General features: G+C 38.8%; 2 long non-coding RNA genes across 2 annotated transcripts; both read right to left on the bottom strand.

Moving 5' to 3' along the window:
• Positions 1-1040: 1040 nt before the first annotated feature.
• LOC119702553 lies at positions 1041-6795 on the bottom strand. Its single transcript, XR_005257376.1, has 3 exons — positions 6662-6795; positions 4645-4820; positions 1041-2009 (listed from the first exon to the last, which is right to left on the bottom strand). It is a non-coding gene; the product is annotated as an uncharacterized LOC119702553 (long non-coding RNA).
• A 2020-nt stretch (positions 6796-8815) lies between these two features.
• Positions 8816-24159, bottom strand: LOC119702882. Its single transcript, XR_005257478.1, has 3 exons — positions 14355-24159; positions 10982-11011; positions 8816-8993 (listed from the first exon to the last, which is right to left on the bottom strand). It is a non-coding gene; the product is annotated as an uncharacterized LOC119702882 (long non-coding RNA).
• Between the last annotated feature and the right edge of the window lie 564 nt (positions 24160-24723).

Genomic DNA, 24723 nt, shown 5'->3' with positions numbered 1-24723 from the left:
TTTTTAATTTGTCTGTTGTGAAAGAAAGTGAGGGGTGAGACTAAACTTGGTAAATGGCCAATACCAACATAGAAAGAGAAATACTTTTTTTCTCCAGGCTAGTAACATCCAGCTGGGAGTGAAACCTACTTTGTCAGTATAGCATGAGCTAAGCCAGTCAGTCATTGGCAGCAAGAAACCAGGTCACAGTGGTCTACAGCGATCCTGCTGCTGGATCATACTCTCTAATGAAGAATGAACATGGACAAAGGTACGAACTGCAGCAGCAGCAGCAGCAGCTGGGTGAAAATGAGGCTTAACTTCTTATAGGAACCAGATGGTGGGCTATTAGAAATTGTCTAAAGCTGCCCTGGAGTGGCAGGAACAGGCTTGAGTTCCTGCAGCAGGCAGGAACTGAAAGTATTAGTGTAAAGACTTTGTCAGATGAACATGTTGAGGCATTCATTCCTAATGTCTCCTTACTTCTATTATAAATTTCAAGGGCCATGAGCAGAGGAGAAAGATACAAATTCTAGAAACAGATGGAGAGTCAGTGAGGCATAGAAGTACAGGTGCTATACGAACAGATGGAGTGAGGGGGGAAAAGGAAAGGAAAAGTGCTAAGTCTGAGAGGTGCACAAAATTCAGCAGGTGTATAACACTTCAGTCTTGTAGGGGGATTTGGAAATTAATTACATCACTTTTTCTCAGCTAGCTCACTCCTTCCCACAAGAGATACTAGTTTCTTCTCTACTCCATGTGCATTAAAACAAATTTACTTGTCCTTGAATATATCTGGCTGCCAGGAGTTTTTAGGAAAGTTATCTTGTGAGAGGGATGAACTAAATTTTATTAAGAGTTGTTATTGCCTTAATATCATTGCAATTCCTTTTTCCCAACTCTAGACCACATTAGTTTACAGATCAATGTTAAAAACAATGGCAAATCTGTCAATTTGGTAAACCATCTGATAAACTTAGGCTGCATTCACCAAATCTCAAATCCAAAATCACCTTCCCATTACACAGCAAAGCACAATCTCACTGTCTGACATGAATTACATCAATTTCCCTTTTGTGGTGAAAAGACATACAATGGCTGTTATTTATCCCAATAATAGTTGTTTGATGACTTAGACAACTCGGAAAATCTAAATTCAAAATTACAGTGTGTTTCCTCCCTGTACGTGTGCCTGCTCTCCTGGGGGCTCACGTTTGAAATACCCTCTTTGGACAAATTAACATTTTTAAGCAAGGCATGGCTTTTTTTTTTTTTTTTTTCATTTATCATTTTGCTTTCTTCCTTACCTTTTGAAAAAAGAGGACTTAATATTCCAGGCATTGCCTACTGAATATCATTGGTCACAAAGCTCTCATCTTCTCTATTTTTGAAGAGAATCTCTGCTTCTTTCCTGCAATAGCATGTCTCTTTGAAAAATAGGACTGCTGGGAAAGATTATTTATCATTTTCTCATTAAATCAAAAAGCCAGAAGGGAAAATATCTGTTTTGTCAACTAGTTGTTCTCCCATTCACACATTTTACAATGTAAGCTTTGCAGCTGATGCATGCTTTGATTGGTTCCCTCCTCTGCGGGAGGAATGGGTTCCATTTGGAGGATTACTTCTAGAGCTCCAACAGAGGCCTTGGAGTCAGGGTTCATAATTTCAACTTCTGTGTCTTGACCACAGAAACACTTTTGTGCAAACTCCAGATACCCCCATGGACACTGACATTAAACAGTGTCAATGCTCAGTCCTTTTCTGGTGTGTGATCAGAACAAATGTGAGCACAAAGGCAGCAGAATAGGCTGGGACCCCAAGGTGGCATTGCCATGGCTGCCATCACACTCATTTTCTTTATGTTTTTGGGCCACACTATATGAACCTTTGCTTTACCTTTGACTCTTAGGTTCAGTCTTGTTATCTCAGTTTAGCTGACTTTAGTTATCATTGCTTTGCATCTGTTTCATTGCTTTGCATCAGTGTTTCATCATGAAATCAGAATGATATCACAAAGGTCTGCCAGCTGGCTGAGAAACAAAGTTGAATGCTTATTAGATTTTGAAGGCAATATGCAATAGGTCACCATTTAGTAGATTTATGCAAGTCATGTAGCCCTACTACATTGAGATGTCCTATAAACTATTAGCTTTGGGAGCACTGCAGGATAAGGCATACATTAAACAGATTAAAAACAAATAGGAGGTGGTGAAAGACAATAGCAGCCATTAAAGGAAGGATCACAAGATCTGTTGGACAGAAACAACATTCTTAATAGGGAATCACTCTTGCACAAAATTGAGCATTTGAGCCTTCTGCAGTGATATTCAGAGCAGCAGTGAGAAGAAATCTGTCACTGACCACCTTGTGAACTAGGAAATAATTCAGTGCAAGCAGCCACCAGTACCACAGGCACTCTTATCCTGAAGAAACCTTTCAAGAAAAATATCTGAAAGACATTTGTACACTGAGATAGTAAAATAACAGGTCTGGAAAATCCATAAAGTACTGTCACAAAATCCTTATTTTGTTTAGATAATATATTTAAAGGAATTTATTTGTTGATTTATCCAATACATTCAGGACCTGAATTCCCAGGGGAAAAAAAAAAAAAAAAAAAGAAGACTTTCAATATTAACTCAATTATCAGAAAAGAATTCTGCAGATAAGAGAAAAGAGACTGTCTTCTGATTCCAGCTGCTTGTTTTCATGTAATGCAAGAAGCAAAGGGAGCAAACTCACCAAAAAAAGTAAGAATTTTTTTGTACTCATGAGCAAATGCACAGAAGAACATGTATCAAGTCTAAAGTCACAAGCATGACAGATGCACCCAAGGTCTTGCTGACATTGGCAGCCTTACAGGGGCAATCTGTATGGAAGGACAACATGTTCCTGAGCAACTCCTTCTAATGAGGTAGGCGTAGAAATTGCTTCCTTTAATATCTCTGGCATGAAGTTTTGAGGTTTTTGCTTATGAATTGAGCACTGCAGAATCAGTGGATGAATATAATAATAATAATAATAATAATAATAATAATAATAATAATAATAATAATAATAGTAGTAGTTGTTGTTGTTGTTGTTGTTGTTGTTACATCTGCCAGGTTGATGACAGGTCCTGAAATGGATCCCCAGAATCCTCTTGTATATATGAATCATATTTTTCTTTTCCCTCAATTGGAGACAAAGCCACTTAATAAAAGGCTCAAAGGAGTCTGTATCATAAGCATTTTACCATTTTCCACAAGAACAAAATTATAATGGGGAAATCATACAGAGTGTGAAAAGTAGTCTAAAAACTAATATAGTTAAAGAATGCCATGTAAAATATTGAGATAGGCATCTACTACTTTTAGTAAGGGATGCTCACTAAAAATCTCATTTCATTTCAGGCCTGCTCATTCTTTACATATGCAATCCCAAGACATTGTGGTTTTGGTTTAGTAGGTAAAAATCAGTAATATAATGTATTACATGAGAACTGGACACACTAAACATGCTTCATTTCCTTAGGAACTGGTTAAATGCATAACAGCTGGTATGTCATAAGAAACAATGGAATCCTGTATTAAAGGATGTGAGGCAAATAGTCTCTGTGATGATTCTATGACTGTGAACTGAAACCAAGCTCACGGGAACCCCTGCCTACTAATTCAAGGAAAGTTAGGGTAATTTTTCCCTTATAAAAGACTTAAAATGCTTTCTGGATCACAACTAACCCATCCTTCATCCCCATGCTCTTACAAATGGGCTCTTACACATGCTTCTTATCTCTGTTTTTGTGAATGAAACAATTAACCAAGAAAATGGCACTTTTCCCTTTCTCTCAACCTTAGGAATGGGTTCCAAGAGGAGCCTTTCCTTCCTATTAACCTTAGCAACTCTTTACCCTATCAACACATAGCTGAAATCTTCCCAGATTGAACATTGCATTCTTCCAGCTCTAGTTTTAAGAACAAACTGCACTTTTCTGGCCAAGTGAACTCAGGCAGAGTGAATTGCTGGCATGAAAGGTGCTGTTTCATACTTAATTGCAGTAATTGCCTTTGAAACATGAAGTTCGGGGTTTTCTTTTTCCATAAAAATCTTTGATTCTTCCCTTATTGCCTGAGTTTTTACATCCCTGATAAATAAGGATTTTTGTAAGTATTTCTTCCTAGAATCCTGATTGGAATGCTGCATTAAACATACCTACATATAAAGTATATCTAGGTGTGTTATCTGTTTGTACTACAATGCGACTTGGGTGGTGCAATGAGAATCAATCTCATTAGACCAGATACTGAAGTGCTTTGTAACTACCATTCATGCAAAAAGCTCTATTTTTCATCTCCTTTTTTTTTTCCCCACAAGCTTACTAAAGAAATTGGATACTTTAAAAACAATGCTTTATAGTATTTTTTCTCTACCCATAGGTAAAGTTCTATGGGTTTCTAACTGTAATGTTTTCTGTGATGTTTCTCACTGTGGTATGTGAATCTTTCATAAACAGCTAAGGTACAGGCTGCAGTTTTTCTGATCATTTACATACCAACTGTAAGATTAAATTGAACCTGATATGGTGGCGTTTTCACTTGTGGAAATAAAATTACAGCTAAAAAGGTAGTTTTGCTTCATCTACTCTTCTAAACAATTAATTTAATAAGAAAGAATAATCATACTTACTGCCCAGACTCAGCACAATAGATGATGTTACATGTCTGAAAAAATCTTTCTGGCACTCAATTCAAACTAACAAATATGTATTGTAGCACTGCAATGCATCTTCTGTGTTTTGGCATTAAAAACTGGATGTGGACACCTCAGGTCAGCCTTTTCCTTTTCAGGCATCCTCTTTAGACCTGGAAAAGTACAGCTCGATTATGAAGAAATTGATGGATATTTTGGTTGTTTTTTTTTTTTTGTTTTGTTTTGTTTTGGGTTGTTTTTTAGTTGGGTTTTTTTTTTTTGGGGGGGAGGGGTTATTTTGTTTTGGTTTGGTTTTTTATTTCAATTTTGGTAATTATATTTTCTAATAACAGTGAAGACAATGGTTATCTTTCAGTGGTATATAGTATAAATTGGCAGCTCTTTTCATAATGTGCAGCAGAATCAGCTCAGTTGTATTAAGGTTATTCTTTCCACAACTCATGAATCAGCCACTCATGTTTTCATTTTCCTATGAATTAAAATATCATCATTTCAGTCATCATTTTTAGCAGCTATTCCCTTTTCAGTACTTATTATATCCAATTCAAAACTTCACTGGAACAGTTGCTCAGCAAACAATCTTCCATATGTGTGTCCTTTCACTTAATAATAATAATAGTTTTAGTTCAATCCTTCAACCACATCTCTGAATAAATGGGAGAGCTCCCATTGGGATGACCCGTGTTAACACCGCAGTGACTTAAATTGTGTAATTCATATGCTTCCTGGCATTAGAAGAGGCATTACCATGTGCTCAGGGCAATCATATGGGTAACAAGATCAACGAGGTATTTCAATCTATGTGACATGAATAGGCTTCACCAAAATGAGCGAAATGCCGCAGTTATAAAAGGCAGAGCGTAGATGTCATGTTTATTTTGTGCTTCGGGCTCGTGAGCTCTAATTAGCTGTCAAGCCAATTAGCCTAAACAGGCACGCCGGAGTCCTTGCAGCAAGCCCAGCTGAAGTGTGCGAGCCCAGGACTGAGCGGCTCCGGGAGCTGCGGGTGCTGCGGGTCCCTGTCACCTCCTGGGCGCAGCAGCGGAGCGGTGACAGTGACCGGGACACCCCTCGTGTCCGGGGGGCTCAGCACACAGCACCGGCAGCTCTCGCTGGTAACACAGAGAGCCCCTGCTGGGTCAGCCTCGGGCATCTGCAACGTGCTGTGTGCTGCATTCCCTTTTGCTACCTCCTGTTAAATGCAGGACTCGCCAGCAGCTAAAGAAAGGGGCAGGTTTTGTCCTGCGTTTATTCTTCAGCCGAGAACCAGCACAGGGTTTATGTTTCCCTTAAACCCTCTAAACAAGGATTAAGTGTGACTTCACTGCTGTTGGCCTAGCTGGTTCTGTTAGAGAGGTGTGAAATTCATCTGGACTGATCATAGCAAAAATATTTTAGTCTCCTTTTCCAACTGATATTAAAACTAACTTCTGCAGAAGGAAACTTTTGCAGGAACAGCTGCAGCTGCAGTGGCAATAGATGAGGAGACAGGAGGAGAGCCCTTAAATTTTACAAGCTGTTTTAAGTTCTCTGAGGCTTTGCACTGTTTTAGGGTGATCGTGCTTGTTCCATTTTGAGAGCTGCTCAGATTTTGGCCTGTATTAGATTTTTGTATTATTCATTATATTATATTGAGATACAACTTAATTTCAATTACGGTCCCTTTTTTGAAAAGCTAAAATTCAAAAATGAAAATTATTAACTCTGTACTGTTAAGTATTTCTAAATGAAACTGTCCTACTTGGTTATTTATCATATCACAGTAGGGAGCAGTAGTGTCTTTTGCAGTGTGTGAGCATAAAAACACGTTTTTTTAGATGATATTTGTTTATTCCTTAAAGCTAAGAATCATTTAATTTTTCAGGTAAAATCAAAGCAGTTACATAGATAGTCCTGAGGTTGAATAGTAACCACCTAAATATGACTCAAGGGGAAGTTGCTATGACAATGGCTTCTGAACAGAGTAAAAAATAGGAAAGAAAAAAAAACTCACCACTTGCTTATCAGAAGAAAAGTATGACACAGGAGTTGAGGTCATCCTGAAATTAGACCCCCTGCCCTACAGCTTTCAGTAAAGCTCTAACTGAGATTTCATGAATCCGAGCCTCGCTGTGACCCACAACATCTGCAGAAAAGTAAAAGTATGAGAAATATTCTCTCACTCACAGCTGGAAAATAATGAGACAGCCAGGTAAGCTACACAAAGGAACAGAACCAGTCGAAGCCAAGCAGTTAAGAATACCAATTCTCAGTTCCATTCAAACACCCCATTTGTGCATCTTCCTGTGTAGCTCCTGTGCATTGGCATATGTAGAAGAGTTATGTAGAAGAGTTACACATGTGCTTCACCCGAATCTGAAGCCAGTCAGCTTTCCCTCAGGGCTCCTTTAACATCTCCCCAGCTTGATATGCCTGGCATGCATCACTCTGAACATGTGAGCTGTTAATTACCACAGTGCAAGATTTCCCTTGGAGGAGAATTCCCATGGTGGGATTTGTCTGCAGAGTCTATTCTGTGCTACTTAAGGGACAGCTGTTACAGCAGATGAGAAAATCTGAACACAAATTGAGACAAGCATGCTTTGATATGTGGAACTGCTCTTTTAGAAATGCCAAGAGGTTTGCATTACAGCATGGCTGCAGGGGTGGGGCTCCTATGATATCTCCAGGTCTGCATTTGGCACACAGGGCACGCTAAGTCAGCTGGAGGAGCATGGCTTCTTGGATGGAAAGCCTACACAACCCATGTTTTTAGTGAAGGTAAGATGTGCCACCAAATAATATTGAATTCTGAAGGTAAATAACATGCTGTGTTTGGGTACCCTCTGAGATGGAGACAGAGACTCTACAGATTTAACATTAATGATTAGCATAAGGTTTCCCAGAGTGCCTTCACTTCAGGATGCAAAACCTGTGACACTGTCAGAGACAACTCCTGTGAACTCCTCTGAAATCAGTTCAAGGAGTCTCATACTAGATGCCCAGAATAAGAAGGAGCCAAATTGACTGTTCATTGCTAAATTTCTGGACTTTTTTCATTACTGATTTGTGCATTTTCTATTCAAGTAAAGAATGATCAACACATTTCTACTAGAAAGAATATCCAACTGAGGCACTAGACCATCAGCATCTTCCCTCTAGGCAAGATCCTCTCTCTGCTTCAGCCATACTGAATTATATTTTGTAAAAATAAGCATAAAGGCAGTCTTTCCAGCCTACAGGTAAACATGCCTTTGCTTATTTTAGACAGACCTTGATCGATTGATTTCATGTCCTTTAAACATTGATTAGTTTAATTAGTTAATAGCAGTGGAAATCCCATCCTGAATTCTTCTTCTGGCTTTCAAATTTTGTGAGCCTAACACTCCACTTCTTGCTACAAGGTGGGCTTCATTGTTTACCCAGCACATGCAGTTTCACAGTCAAGAGAAAACAAGCTTTTTATTAATTATTCTTGGTGTATAACCTTAATCCATGCAGGTGTCAGGATTTCCCTGATAATCCTTTTGTGTTAAGCAGTAGGTGGTCGATGAGCTGTTAACATGAGGCATAAGTGGCTGTGACAGGTCTGTTCAAAAGAGAGACTCTCAGACTTTCCCAGGCCACTTTTTCAGCACTCTGCCTCATAAGCAAGGCTCTGGGTGAGAACAGCAGAGCTCCTCACACTGGCATTTTTAATCTCTCTTCAGCTGCCACCTTTAGGAAAAAAATGTAGCTGTAGCACCGGTGTATGTACAACCACATGAGATAAAGAAAAGGCAGTCCCAGCTGGCCAGAGTCACCCCAAGCTCTCAGGCAAAGATCTTGCCCCTGGCTACTTTATCTCTGACTCTTTGCAGTCTGCCTCCCCCTCCCTAACCAAAGGAGAGATGATATTTCTGTGCCAGGCAGGCAATTACGGCTTTCAGCCACATGGCTTTCTCCCAGCTATCGACCACGTTATTTTCAAAACAGGAGAGAGTCAGAAAATTTATGTCCCCAGTTGAGGCTCAGTCTTCAGTTTGCAACACAAGCCACACCAACCAGAGAGCGCATCTCAGGTTGATGACAAATGCTCCTCTTAGAGCAATTGTTCAATATATGTTCCTGAGGACTTTATCTGACAGCCTATGTAAACTATATTAGAGGATTTATCTTAATTGCTGCCTAGGAAGAATGGTTCCCCATTGGAAATATAAATATTTCCCTCCTTCTTCAAAGGAATTTGTGAATTGATTCTCTCTTACTTCCATTTCCTCTGTAATTGATGTCAGCATCCAAAGCAGACAAATGGTATTAGTTTCCTTTATTTTCTTGACTGATAGTCCCGAAAAAGATGTTCTCAGCTGGTGATGTAAGGAAAACATTACTGAATCTAGAAGACACAATATGACCAGATAGCAGATAGAAGGTACTGCTTTTCAAAGGGCCCTGTTCCTCAAAAGACATGTCAACAGTTTCATGCTTGAACCATCTCAGTAATGCGGTGACGTCTGGCCTGTGCGGTTCCCATTACTTGACATACCAAGCATAAAATATACCAGCAAAGGATGAAGTATAGTATTGAGTTGAACAGAGAATCCATGGGCTATAGGTAGTCTGGAGCATTTTGGCTGACTCAGTTAACTCCATTCTATTATAAGATTTTCAATCAGGGACCAGTTGTTACCAAAGCAAAATGTGCATGGAGTCAGATGGACACTTTCTATTAACTGACCAAAACCCCAAACTTGCAAGCTTGAAGCAATCTAATATATCATAAATTCTTATAATGATGTCAATAGCTGTAATGTTGTCCAGCCACACAGATTTTTTAAAGAAAAATGTGGAAGTTACTAGTATTACTGGTATAAATATCTTGATTTCTGCCTTCCTTATTATTTTAAATATTACTGCAGTATAGAAAAAACCTTCTGAAATGAGGTTTTCAAGCAAGTTTGTCAAGTGGCTTGCAAAAAGTCTGAATATACTTTTTGATATTTGTAGTACTTAAGCTCTTTTATGTAACTACTCAAAATATGCAGTACTGGTGGGCTACTCCCCATAAAAGCAAGAGTCTTCTTCTAAGGCCCCTTCACCCAGTCTTATTTGAGATAGACAACAAAGGTCTTTTTTTTTTTGTGTTTTATTTTTTGTGTTGGTTTGGTGTTTTTTGTTGGTTGGTTCTTGGTTTGTTGGTTGGCTGGGTTTTGGTTTTTCCTTTCTTTAGGAAATAAACTTTAAACACTGCACCATCCCTGAGAGGACCTCAGGCTTTAAACAGTGATGTCAAATCTTCAGAAATAACAGTTAGATCTGAGTTGAGGCAATGACTGAGAGTGACAATGTCTACATCCCATCACCAAATCCCTTCAGGACAGGGATGTGAGCTTACATCCTGAACCATCTGCTGCCGGAGAAAAAGCCTGCTCACTCACAGGCCTCACTCTTTCTCTTGTCCAAAAGGAAAGGGAAAAACTGATGATGGATCTAACAGCCAGCACTGCACTTTGCTGGAAAAGCTACAAGACCTCATTTCCACCTAGCAGGTGATGAGACAGTAAAGCTGCCTGTCCAGCTGCAGCAGCAGGAACTGAGTGCCATGGTTGTGCCCAGGCTTGAGCTTTTACTGCATACTTGCAGAGGGCAGTTCAGCTCTGGTGCATTGCCTGCTCTTCCAGAAGGAAAGACTGTAATCTTGCCATCCTGTGGAGCCAGCTACTTTCTGCCAAGAGTCACTACAGTGTTAGTTGTGATTGGCAATCTCCTCCTCCCCTGAGCCTACATACTCTCCCTAAGGAAAAACAAGAACTTTCTCTCACAGGATTTCTTGTGTCATAAAAAACAGAGCTGCAAATATTATCTTCAGTCATTTTGTACATTTGGGTTGTATTCTGTGTGGTGTGTTTGGGCTCTCTGCACAATGCAATTTCAAACTCAGAGATATCTGTTCCTCAAGTAATGGATCTAATTTAAAACCACAAGTTTCTCCTTTTATCTTTACAAGGATGTATGAGTGCATTCCTCCTCTAGAAAATGGAAGTAAATTATTCTCTCTTTCCAGAGCACATTTGATTATTCATTTTACGTGTTTGAAAAGGGTTCTGCAAGTAGTCCAAGATGTAATGTTTGATTTCTAGGCCCCTGTCAGAAACAGCAGTTAACATCATTAGGCATTTTCATTCCATAAAGGAGGCTAAAAAGGGGTAGCCCTAATGGACACCCTGTCACATCCATCTTAAAAAACATATCTGTCATAGTAAACAAATACAGCAGGATGCCTCCCTGCCTGTAGCTTTGCTTTTAGATGAGAAAAGTGAAGTAATTCAGATTCTACAGACACTATTCACAGTACCTTAAAAGTGAAATCCCAGCCTCAGAACACCTGCCAAGAGAAGAGAACAAAATAATATGAGGGAAGACAGTGTAAAGGGATTGAGAATCCTCAAATCCCTGAGAGAGCTATTTAAACTGACAGATTTAGATTTCATTTCTGCTAGAAAAAAATCAGATGTTAGGGATGCTTCATCATTAGCCACAGAGCAGAAAATAAAATATCATGACTTTTACCATATATCCCATTTGAAACAAGACAGTTGTTTTAACCAAAAACTGGAAGTACAAACCAATATAGTCAAGACAGATCATCTGAGAGTTTGCCAATTCATTTCTTGGAAGAAAAGTAAAAATTTTAGCCTTTCCTAATAATAGTAATTTTTCAGGAAGAAGCTGGTTGACCAAACAAGTCTCCTGAAATTAAATGGATTTAACCATGAGTGGAAACAGACCATAATGTGACTACAGGTTCTCCTGTCAGTGACTGGAACACTTTTTGAAGGGAATGTTTCAACGGAAATGGCAGAAACTATGACCTTAACTTTGGAGTTTTTCCTGTTTCTTTTCACCTTATTTATTTAAATCTTTCCTCTCATAGGAAAGAAGCATGAATAAAAAGAAATGAAATGGCTTTAAAACTGCCAAAAATGCTTCAGTTCTCAATGACTGAAAACAGTTTAATGAAAACAAAAAAATCAAGGTTTGAGAAAAAATTTTGTCCCCTCTGTACTTCTATTTATGTGGAATCCAGCAATGTTTTCTAGTGCTTATGATGACTGCTCATGTGAAAAGCGCTTCCACCATTTATGTTTTCTTTCTCCCTAGTAAGCCATCCAAATGTAGTCAATGGGAATAACAGGAGGAGGGCGAAGATAGGAGAGGAGTTCCTCGGGTACCAGGAACAGGACGGCTTTATCCTGCAGTCCCTCCTTCAGCCAGAGCACTAGCAGAATCTCCCCTCTCTTTCTAAGCCAGTATATTTTCCTTGATTTCTAGAAATCTTGTTTTCCTACAGATTTTTTGATTTCTCCAGATGAGGATGAAATCAGACAATTGTTTAAAAGTGATTTGAGAGAGACAGCAATTGCAGGAAACAGACAAGGACAGCAGAGCAAGTTGCCTTTCTTTAGGAAAACAGACTATGAAAAACTAGGTGAACAGAGAATGGCAGCCCATTTTCTGCACAGCAGAATGCTGTGAGACACCAACAATCGCTTCCATGGGGAGCTTGGAAATGAAAAGGCAGAAAGAAAAGTTTGAAGGCTAATGCAACATTTTCTGAAATACATACCAAGACTTGACATTGTTCTGACATTCCATCTTGCCAGCAGCAGCTTTAAATTGAATACATGGGGAAAAAAGTAATTGTATTGTTTAACATCCATCCAGTGGTCAGAAGCAAGGAGGACACACATGTAAGGGATGGAGCTAAAAGGGCCATAGGCTTGTGTTCTCTTCCTGGCCTTGACATTGTCCTGTACAAGATCTTCAGCAAACAGGACTTTTTTTTGGCTCTGTATCACCTTAACCTTGACCATTTTGGCTGTGAAGTATCGTGATGCTTCAGTTACAGACATACTCCTATTTGCTCTCTCTCGTACTCCCTTCTGATTAGGCAAGGTTTTTAACAGTTACATCTCTGTAAATCTCAAGATCCTCCCTAAATTTCCATGTTGGAATGGAAAAAAAAAAAAGGCTTAAAGACTGCAAATAGTTATTTTACATGAAAGTAAAAGTGATGAATAATTCAAAAGCAGAATTCAAGCAATGGTCATACTCTGGATGCATTCAGTAACTGCTAGAAATAACAGTAATTAGCAAGAAGCTTTGGAAATGCCTGCAGGGTTTTTCTCCTTCAGTCCTATAAAGCTAACATTCATATTTTATTTCCTATTCTCTGCATTCTACTCCCTTTTTTTTTTTCACATGCATCATTACACAGCAAAGAAATACATTTTCTGATTTAGTGTTTTTCATCTATATTGAAAAAAATAAGACAAAATAGGGAGAAGAAAAGGGATTTTATTTACTTTGAGGCCAGCACATATTTCTCTGGCCTTTTGCTTGCAGGCTGCACCTTAAGGAAATAACAGGATTGCCTTGATTTTTTCTTAAGGTTTTCATTGTAAGGTGTTCCTCAAGTTTTAGCTGCTATGCTTTTTACCTATCTAGAAAATTTTCTTCAATTTTCTCCCCTTCCCTTCTCACAGAGAGAGGAAAAGATGCTGATTTATTCTGGAACAGTTATCAAAGAGGACCAAGCTTACACATCAGGGCAGTGAAGCTGAATAAAAAAAAGCTATAGAGTACTTTAAGAGGGAGACATGAACTGAAAGGTAATGAGGTCTACTCCACTGGTAATAAGAAACTCACTCTTGGGACCTCGTGCATATAACAAAAGACCAGCTAAAGGATAGAATGCCCTAAAACAGGTGGATATATAGGACAGGACTACAGCAGGAAGTGTCTCTGATGTGTCACTTTAATCAAATCTGACTTAAGGAAATAAAGTGCTTAAATGCCTGCACAAATGTTGCCTGCATGGTGAAATAGAGAAGGGAGCCTACAAATAGAGCCTATGGAAGGACCTGGTTGAGTAGAACAGCCAGGTGACAGGAATTCATGGCAGCATGCCAAGCTGGAGTAAGACCCTTCTCTCCTAAGCTCTGTGCCAGTTGTGTCACCAGCTGTCAATGAAGAAAAAAAGAAAGGGGCAGTTTCTAAAATAAAGGCCACTTCTGTGGCTAAGATTCTCTATAATATAACACTTTTCCTCTCCCTTCCAGTTTTATTTGCTAAATAAATGAATAATTGGATTGTGAAACATGACAGAAGAATATTAAAGCCTATTAGCATGTGAAATGAGCTGTCTACTGGTGCATTCTAACCCCAGGTAGTACAAACCTAGGTAATTCATAGGAGATTGATGGATAATTAGTCCTCAGCACTGCTGGAAGTCTGAAAAATTAGACAAACTTTCTTCTGCCACTTCCTTCCCGGTCACACCAGTATGTTCCGGTCATCCATGTATAACTGAACATGTAGCAGGGCTGAAAGCTGGTTCTGAGGCAGACACAAGTAAGGCAGCAACCCAAACAGCTCCCTGTACTGCTGGCTGTTAGCCTTGCTCTGGCCTGAGCTCCACTCTGCACACTCTGCTGGGAAAGCTCTGGAGACCTGCCCACAGATTGTGCTGCATCAGCTTCTCCGGATCAAACACAGAGAAGTTGAAGTTCTCTCTTTGTCTTTGAGGGCTCCTTGCTGCCTGGCATAAGTCTAGCAAAGCTTTCCCTTTCACACAACCACTGCAGCTGAGGGTAGTTTGGAGATGAAGCCAAGACTGACATAAGAGTGAAACAGAAGAAGAAACAATGGTAGAGCTCTGAGCTTACCCTTTCACAGCTCTGAATGCAGCAAGGTATGGGAGCCATGACTGGACTCAAGGGTATCCAGATTCAAAATCTCCACCTTGAGAGGAGGAGTTCCTGGTTACCAGGTTCCTCTTCTTGTCCTTTCATACTGAGGCCAAGGCAGGCAGGAAAGCAGCAATGCCCTGCAAAATCTGGATAGCACTTCTGTGTAACAAATATTTTAGTGCTTCATAAACTTCTGTGCAGATGAAAAAGAAAATGCAAAATTTATTAGTGAACAAAATGTATTTTTATATTTTTCTTTTTTCTTTAGAAATATCTTTTTTCCTAGCCTCTTTAGACTAGGGAATCATTCTTTGCCAAAGGACACACACTCTTCAACTCCAGTTCTTTACTGTAAAAATAATACTTATTCAGACTAAAATAAAAGTTTCCATTTTCTATACTGGGACAAAATCTGTATGACAAATGTTCCTGCTAATAGATTCTGTAGCTATGCCAGCTAAGGAGACCACACTACAGCTCTTCACACACTGCCATCTCCTAACAAGGCTTTCAACCATGCCCTTAGTGCAATACATAGAGCTCTTGGGTCTCTGCAGAGCTGATAAGAAGACATCTAGATGTACATGCTGTTCCAAAACTCTCCCTTTGCCCTGCAGTCCCAATACATAACCTAGTACTCCCTGAAGCCCCTTGGAATCCATATTCACTGTGTAGACATGCTGGTTTTCAGTTTTCTGGGCAGCATTTTGCATCCTGTTTCAGTCTTCAAAAATTCACAGATTGCTTATAGGGAACACAAGGTGATAAATTCAAACAGGTACAGGTTTACATGGACCAAAAGCACCTCACAAAATTCTAATTGAGCAAGAAGGAGACCATGGCAAATTACTAAGGTTGTAGAGAGGCAGTTTACTCAGTGAAGTCAGCTAAAGAACCAGCAGTACAGCTGGTGTTACACTGACCTCCCTGGCTTCCATTTCACATTCTTCCTGTTGATGGATGTGTGTGTATATTGACATATATACACATGCACACATTAGCAAAGCAGCTGAGATTTTCCAGATTCAGTTGGACAATGTTTATTTATTTTATTATTCTGATCTCTTGCACTGTGCAAACATTTGCTGTTGGGAAAAAAACCTCCAACAAGACAGTAATACCTCAGAGCCATACAGAACTTTGTTATCCCTAACTCTGTTATGCATTGCATGGTAGATCTAAGGAATCTCTCTCATCTTACATGAACTTTTTAGTTACCTGAGCTTGAAGAAATGAGAAGAAATAAGAGCACAGAGGAGGAAAGAGGAAGATTCCAACTGCATTAGCAGCCCGTTGGGAGATCCTAATCGCCCTAAGGGCAGCTTGTCCCCTCCCCTTGACATTAGTATCCAAATAGCTGCATGGATCAGGCCTTGCATTCTGTAATTTGTAACAGGGTATATTTAATAGCCACCCAGCACTGTACTTCTGCCATAGATTTATGGAGTCATAAGATTTATGGATTCTGCCACCATCTACAAGTTGATTATCCCTTTTTATTTGGATGCACTGGGCTTTTTTTTCATTAGAGATGATATATTTTAATACTTGTGATAGTAGTAGGTAGCTATATATTTCTTTATTTCTTCTTAGAATATGGCTGCTTTGGGAGTTCTCTCTTTGCCTGAAGTTGCAAGATTCACTATGATTCATGTTCCCAACATTTTGTTGGGGATATAAACTGTGAATCTTACCCTGTACATGACAGAAATACAGATTTGCTGAGCCATTGAACCATCAGAGAAGATCCAAAGTTGCATCATTCCCCAGTCTATCATATTGCTTTAGTCCCTTAACTTTGGTTGGAAGTTATACTTTAACTTTTAACTTGTAAGTCTAGCACACAATCACTGGAGAAGACCTTAAGGGAGGGGTTAGCTAAAAGCACCCAATACTCTTGTGCTCATGCCAATCATCTTCTGCATTCCCTGCAGCTCATTTTCAAGCATTAAGCTTGTTCTGCAGGTTAATGCACACATTCACCCAGCTACGTTCTAGCCATGCAGCTGCGGCAGACAGATTCAGCTGGAAAACTTGCCCAGGAACTAAATAAATATTCAGGCAGTGAGCCCACACTGAGTTCCAGTCTGCCACAGCTCTGTTGATAGCTGTACTTCATTTGTGGAGTTTAAAGCTGGCTGCTTCTTCTGTGTGTGAGAGGCAGGGATGGCAGTGCTGGTAATGTTCTCAGGAGACAGAAGAACAGGACAGGAAGGCAGGCAGTGTGTGACCCCACCAGCACTCCCAGTTTCAGATAATCATGCAGGAGATATCTACTTCAGGAGAGTCACACAACATTTGTTCCTTACCTATGGCACAGGTCACAGGTCAGCACCACAGTAAGAATATCTTCAGCATAATGTGCCTCGGGGAGGAAACAGGAGGGGGTCAAGAGAAATCACACCTAGAGCTCAAGAAATAAAACTTGTAAATGACCCTAGTTAGTGATTGTGCAGAGATGGATGTGGAAACCTACCACAAAGCTTCACAGACTGTTCTGGGCTCTCCCCACCATGACTGAAGAAAATTGCTTGAAATAAAGAGTGGGTTCTTACCTTCAAATGAGAGTACTGCGAAAGAAATTTGAGTTTGATGTCAGGCTTCATAGTTCCTGCAGCTGAAAGTGTTTGACAATTTTCTGGGAAATTGCTCTCTGCCAAGATGATCTGGAATGGAGCTAAACCTTGATGAGACCCAGGACCCCCATTTATTTCAGTTTTGACTGCAGTTATATTTAGCATAGATACACTATCTTAAAAATAATAATAAAAAAATCTTTAAACTACTTGCCAAAGAAAGTTTGTGCCCATATATGTGATTCTGTGTCATAACAACTCAGGCTCTGCTCCGTGTCTTAACGACGCTCATGTGATATCAGTTATAAATGGGAACTGTGAGAGCAAGTGACACAGTGTATCTGAGAAGGAGTTATAAAAAAATATGCTAATTCTTGGAAGATTCTTGGAAGTAAATTTGAATATGTTGATGGAACTCCACAGAAAGTAACATATTCCTCCACAAAGACCTCTCTGTTGCCAAGAACCTCTTTTTATCCACCTTAAAGCATTACTTTATATAAATGCTGAACTGGTGTGTGTTTTCACAAAAGAAAGAAAATTCTGTCCTAGCTGTGTTCACATGCTCTTGGGGATGCAGCGTCTTTAATCAGCCATTATGTGCACAGCTTTTCAGATGTCTCTTTATCTTCCGTATTCTAAAGACTGAAACATGTTTAGAACAAGAACAGCTATATCTGTAAAAACTTGTGCCTTTCTGAAAAGTCATAGCTAATGATAGTTTTTTGAAATGAGCTTCTCAGTACTCTGTATCCTCTGGAGGGCTGGTGGGAGGAAGGGATTGCATGTGTTCATGGCTGCTCCCACTAGCTACTCATTCTACTTCTGAAAGCTCTTTGGTGGCTTTCTGAAACTAGCTGTTATGAAAAAGAAACAATAAATGGAGAACTAAAGCCCTTTGTGCATTTATCAGTTGCACCTTAATCCATTTGCAAAAATAGAATGCTTTGGAATCTGCTTATGTAGATAGCTCCTGTTCCCTACCTTGATTGAAAATAGAGTAATGGCCAAAATATTTCAGTTCAAGCAACTTCGCTCAGAAGATGCTAAATTGCCAGTCACACACAATTTTTTTCAAGAATGCTGAGTTTATGCAGGCTGGTTTGAGTCTGTATGAGAATGCATTACCTTTTATTATTAATTAACATTTCTTTCTAAAGCTTTGCTCTAGTGTTTCATGCTGCCTGCAGTGCTCTTCAAATTCTTTCCTCCCCTGTGAGCTGTGACTCCTCACTACATGTCCATGCAATGTCCAAGGCTTCCTCTCAAGAGGAGATCGTGCTGTGCATGTACAGATTTAATTTATCCAAAACCAGCTGTACAATAACCACACTACTCTATCTCAACATGGAAACAAAGCTGTTTTCATTCACAATATTATATGGATTATTTCCCATGGTTTTCCTTAATACCCACAATGTAAATTGATGATTGTTCATATAACAGTTGAGATGCAGTCTTAAATTATTCAGTATGGATGCTGTGATATGTAACCATGTACTCATGTGATGTGATTTTGGTTCTTTCGTAAACAAGTATGAACACTAAAGACCAATGACAATGTTAATGAACTGAAGTACAGGTCTAATTAATTCCATTGGTAAAATTAAGGCAATAGCTTATACCTCTCTTTTCTACAGCTTCCAAATTTGCATGATCAGTCCAGAGTCAGTACTGTTGCCCCTAGACACCTCACATTATGTGGCGCTGAGAAAGTGAAATATGAAATCATGAAAAAAAATCCAGAAATCGATAAAAAACCCCAACAACAATCTTGCTAATTTCTTTAGTTGCTTTAGCAGCTAACATATTTCTGCCAGAAATTAAGCCTCCCCCGCTTTTCCCTATGAAGATACTGATAATTGATGTCAGAGCAACACAGAGAACATGCATTCCTAGTACCTAAAATATTTGACCAGAAACACTTCCCGGTCCTTTTTAACTCAAGAAACATCAAGATAATTTTTTTTTTTTTCCTTCAGGCTACTCAAATGAGGATGAAGAATAACAAACTGCAAATACAGAATGGGGAATAACCCCATTGGGGAATAACCCCATGGGGAATAACGCCATGTCAATTAAATGGACAGTGTAAGGAAAAATGTTAGTGAATTCACTATTCATTTTACAACATTTCAGCTTGAATGATATCTCTGGGAAAGCTTCTTATGTCTACAAGGGTTTTTCCAGAAGAGAACATTTACAATAGTTGTCTTGGCAACATGAGCTCTGTAGAACTATAAATCAGAGCTTACAAAGGTTCGTTTTCAAACTCTGAAATAAAACAGGAGAAAAATAAGGCAAGTAGGTGAACAGAATTTTATAATCTTAAATGCATGAAATGACCAGATCCATTACATGTTAAACTATTCCACCTTGTTTTGTGCTGATGAAGCCTTGACTGAGGTAAAATCTCAAACAGGAGCAATGCACAGAGAAAGCTGTAACAAGCTGCAGTGAGCACACATTAAAACAGCTAACAGGATAATAAGCTTAGAGGAAGAGGACCCTTAAAAAAGTCAGAAGGAATTCAGAGTACAATGCAGGAGACTGAAGAAACTCATGGTTGTGATTTTTCAGAACCTAAATGTTGTTATAAAAAGAATGGTTATAAAACAGTTATAATGGTTATAAAAAGAACAGTTCCACATGGCCATCAGGATCCCAGCCTTGAGAAGCAATGCAGGGAAAGACTAAAATATTCAGCTGAAATGAGGTGAAATTGTATGTTGTTAATTAATGTCTTTAGATGTATTAAGAATTTATCTAGAAAATCTCTTAATCATTAATATTTTTTAAGTAGACACTAAACAAGATATTTTGATTATTTGTCCATGTGCAGTCATAAATTGCTTCCAAGGTCTCCCAAGGTGTAAAACATTCCATCCCATCACATTTTTTTTACTGGAAAACCAGCAATCCCCTCCTCTTCTACACCGAGTGAGCCTGGCATGAAGCAGGCTGTTTATCGTGCTGCCATCTGAGTAACAGAAAACAGGACACAGCTCCACCTGAGCAGGCACACAGCCTGTCCTCGAGAAGTTGCTGCTGCTGCTATCATTGCCTTCATATTTACTTTTATTGAGAATCATGAACTTCAAACTGGGAATTAAAGTCTTGAGACCTTTCTTTTCCTGTTATTTTAACTACAAGTTTCATCTTGCAGCAAGTGAAAACGAGAGCAGAAATACGTGTGACCCTGAGGGAGCTGAGCCTTTAAGAGCTGCCCCAACTCCCGACTCCCACCAGTAGTTTTTGTCCAATATCACAACAAAAATATATTATGAAATTTCAAAGAGGTAGGTGAAACATTTTATCTACACAGCATGCAAACCTGATTTCAACAGGAGACAGAAGGTACTGAAATAGATGAAAGACAAATTCACCAACCAGTGATTTCAGCCTGGATACACATGTCAAGAAAATTTTGACTGTGTTTTCCCAAGACCCCTGCCATGTCTTACAAAGATTTTATTTCTTGTCCAACTTTCTGGACAGCAGCAGTAGTATATTTCTAGCTTGGTACCAGCCTAACAAGGACAAATACAGTTCCTTCTTCAGTCAGCAATCACTAGTAAAAGGATAAAGGAAACAATCAACTAAAGCTCACATGACACCAAAAAGAAATCAAACCAATTTGACAGGAAAAATGCCATTTATGTGATCCTACTGTCTGTTCCACTTAAAACTCAACTGTGATCTAATAGGAATAAAAAGAGGTAGTCAATGGCTAAAGTTATTCTAACTCAGAATTTCAAAAATTTCAGTTGAAGTTTTTTTCAGAACTTTTGTCCTTCCTTGATCTCCTAAACTCATCTCATTATAGCTAATGGTCTCAAAACACTGTCAAGGACCTTGATAGATGAAACTTAACACAGAAGCAGCGTGTCTGGATAGAAATCACTCAGTGTCTCAGTAGGACTTTTCTATTCTGCCTCAAAGAAATGTTCAAAACCTTCTGATCTTCAGAAGATCTCAATTTATTTCTGTAGAGGTAAAAAAAAACCCAAAAAAACCTTTGTGTCTCCCTGCACTTTCCTTTATTATCTTTCTCCTTTACCACCTGTTAACCCAAGACATAATAAATCATCTCTATGCAGTAAGGCAGACATGCAATGTACACCTGTGATCCTGAAACTTGCTCTTGTCTTCATCTCAGATGTAGGGAGGGACGGTAGCAGCAGCTACAGGAAATGTTTTGAGTTTTTGCTGGTGCTACACATCACACAGTCCTGATGTGCAAAGAGAAAACTGCTCCGGAGCACGACCTCCTCGGCAGAACAGTCAGAGTGTAGATTCAAAGGACATAAGGGCACCTACTGAAGCTCTTTAAGGAAGGAAAGTATTGCCTGAAAGTATTATTTAGGAAACGTGTACACTTTGAGATCATCCCCCAGTGCAGCTCAATGCTGCTGTCTACTCACTGCTTAAGAGTTTGCCTTGGCTAAACTCATTAAATTTCATCTTTCTTGAGGAAGTTGCTATCTTTCATTCTTCCATGTTGCCCATTACTGAAGTATCTATGAAACTTTAAATTGGAGATGTACTTGTCTTCAATGCATCACAGTGAAACAAAGATAAAGTACAATTTCCCCCTTTTTATTGATGGGTAACAGAGCTGAGATGTTTAAGATTGTACCTATGATTCCAGGAAAGCTGTCAGACTGAAGAAAAGAGCTCCACTTTCCCAAATTTTCATCTGACATGTGAAACCTCACTCCATTTAATGCTTTATCTCTCTTTCCTCTTTTTTTGCTATGCCAGTTAATGGTCTGTGAGTGATTCTTGATAGAAACAGTTAAGGTGCAGGAGAAATAAAACCTAAGATACATTTAGAGCTTGCTGATGCACAAGAATATATCTCCTTATTTGTATGGGGATAGTTTTCAGTGCCAGCAAAGTTTGGTTATGTTAAAACAAATCAGACTGTGTTTGAAACAGGTGTTTTCACCGGCTTGAGTACCATAGCTACTGTGATGGCTGGATCATTCAAATGTTCTCACAAAAAGCTGCAAAATTTGGTTTTCTTTCTCATTTCCAAGGTGGAAGAATGTATACTTACATGATGGAAGTAAGAAGGAAATGTTTAAGTTGGGGAAGGCAAATGTTGAATTTTCACAGTTGCCTGCAAGGATGTGTTTTTAAGAGACTCCAGTCTAAAAGCTGCTCTTTCACTTGCTATCTTGTCCTCAGAGACAAGTTTTGCTCATGCCAAGGTTGAGTGATCTCAATATCTGAAATGGCAGCATGATGACAAGCACAGGAGAGAATGAGAAATAGAAGCACTCGCTCTCTGTTTCAATCTCTTTTCATTTGATGCTTGCTGCTGATGCCACCGCAGGTGAAATCATTATATTTCTGGTGCAGAACCTCTAGCTGGAGACTCAGAGCTGGTAGTTTTAAGGAAAAAAATAAGTGATGTTGTTCACTATATTTTGTGATTGTCAAGAGAGACTTCTGCTTCACTAATGGAATCCAGTGCAAGCTTGTTGGAGGAATTACCAGGCATGGGAAAATATGGTAACTATCAAAAGACTTTTAACTTCCTTTACTCCAAACTTTAGCTGTTAAAAGGGTGGGCAGAACGTGTATGCATTCTGGAGCATCAAAACAGCTGCAGGCATAGGAGACCAAATCCTATAGTGGCATTAAGTTTGCGAGCTAAGCATCAGCCAGCAGGAAAATATCTAGCAAGAGGAGGTAGAAGAAGAAAATAGCTACTATAAAACGAAGGAAACACTCTCTTTGACTGGCTGGAGTCTCTTTCCAATGATTATCCCTCAGAAACCTTAATTATCATCATTAATACTTTTTTTTTTTTATTTCTCTCAAAACTCATTTAAACATCACGCTGTAAGAGAGGATATAACGACTTGGACGTCACAGTGAAAAGTGTCATTGGAAGGGCTGTTTTCATAATGCTTCTTATTGTCAGAACCAGAACAAAGACTAAATCAGTTACTGTTTGGGGTTTGTGGAAGAAAAATAGTTTTGTGATTAGTGTTTTCAACATTTTTTGTGCTTTTGCAAGGTTTTGTGATTAAAGTAGTGTTTTCTAAATGTTTTGTGCTTTTACAAAGTGGCAATTATTCTTGAAGGCATTAGCAAAGCATAATGTGGTGTGACAGTTATAATCCTGAATGAAAATGTAAAAGTAAGATGCTACACTCCAGCTGGGGAAATAGGCAATTAAATGATTTCTCCATTGTTTCTTTTTCTGATTTTTCTCTATAAAACTCTTCCCCCTTAGATCTTAGGAATTCTGTAAACCTCACTTAGAGCATTTCCAAGCGTAGGCATATTAAGTGACTTTTTTAATCCTTTACATCTGCTGATTGACCTTCTGTCCAAGTGACTGCTTCAAAAATATGGGCTATTTTCATCTAGAATTCAACATATTGTGATGTAAATTTACTTATCTTGTTAACCCATGAAATGCTACACAACACTAGGTGTTCTGAAAAAAATCTTATTCCTGTGTGTATGAAAATAGATTGTCAGAACCAGGGAACAGCTTTAGAATAAATAACTGCTTTTCTCAGCTCTTCATCTGTAAGTTAGGAATCATAGCATTCATTTTATCTCATAGTGACAGCAGTAATGAAAATTAATATTACACATAGTTGAGATATTATAAAGATGAGAAAAGATTGTGAGGGTAGGGGATATGTTGCTATTTTGCCATCAGTAAAGATGCAGTAAATCTTATAAGGAAAAAATAAATCCTAAATAATTTTTCATTACTGCTTGTCTGTTGGGAAAGGTCACCATGAAATAAGCAATTTCTATGATAAACTGATTTTGGATAGGTCTGTTGGCTGATCTGCCTTAAGACAAACACTAAGAGCCCAGAATGCATGCTTCTCTTTATTCTGAAAATCCACACCATTCAGAAACTTCTGGGCATAGGGAAGTCGCACTGAAATTTTATTCAAAAGGGCCAAAGGAGGACTGACTCCTGGGGAGAATATATAGAATGAGTAAAGCAAGAACACATGATAAATTGAACAAGAAACCTCGTTTCCCCGTCTGCCAAATATTTAGTTAGCATAGGCTGTCCTGTTACAGGTCTGCTACACATTTCTGCGAGAGGGGATTGTAAGAAGTGTTCTGTTCGAGCCACATCAAACTGAGTTCTCCAAACCTTTTAAAGATTTTATTTCTCTGTGTGGCTAATTAACAAGGGATGGGAAGAATCTAACTTTTTACCCTAAGTAAATTTTGGCTGCAAAGACAGTCATGAAAAAAATCCATAAAAATTATATTTGATGGTAGAACACCCATCTCCTCCTTCCTCCCTCCTTCCCCCCAAACCCAATCAGAATTAGTCTTACTCTATGAAGTTCATGGAGTTAGTGCTCATACAGCAGTCCTGGCAGAGAGCTTAATAATTGATAATATGAAATTTCCTAATTCATAATATGAAAAGTTTATAAACCTTAACTACCACTGTTCTGGATGCTTCAGTAGTAGGATCTAATGCCACAACAAAATGTCCTCTCTTGATTTCAAAAGAATGCAGGATCACACCTTCTGGGAACAATGTTTTTCTGCTAGTTATACTATGTATTACATAGCATGAAATTAATTAGAGGGCTTGTTAATGGTCCCTAAAACAATAGCATCTGTGAGTGTGAAGTAAAATCAAAATAAAAACCAGCATTTTAAAATCCTAGCAGAATTCTAAAATTCTAATAGATTTGAAATATACTGTAAACTATGGAACGTTTATTCTTTGTGTTTCTAATAGATACTATATTCTGATGCAT

The sequence above is a fragment of the Motacilla alba genome, chromosome 6, assembly GCF_015832195.1.
Source record: "Motacilla alba alba isolate MOTALB_02 chromosome 6, Motacilla_alba_V1.0_pri, whole genome shotgun sequence".
Lineage (NCBI taxonomy): Eukaryota > Metazoa > Chordata > Aves > Passeriformes > Motacillidae > Motacilla > Motacilla alba.
The sequence above is the reverse complement of the archived record's forward strand: the minus strand, read 5'-3'. Positions and strand labels throughout refer to the sequence as shown.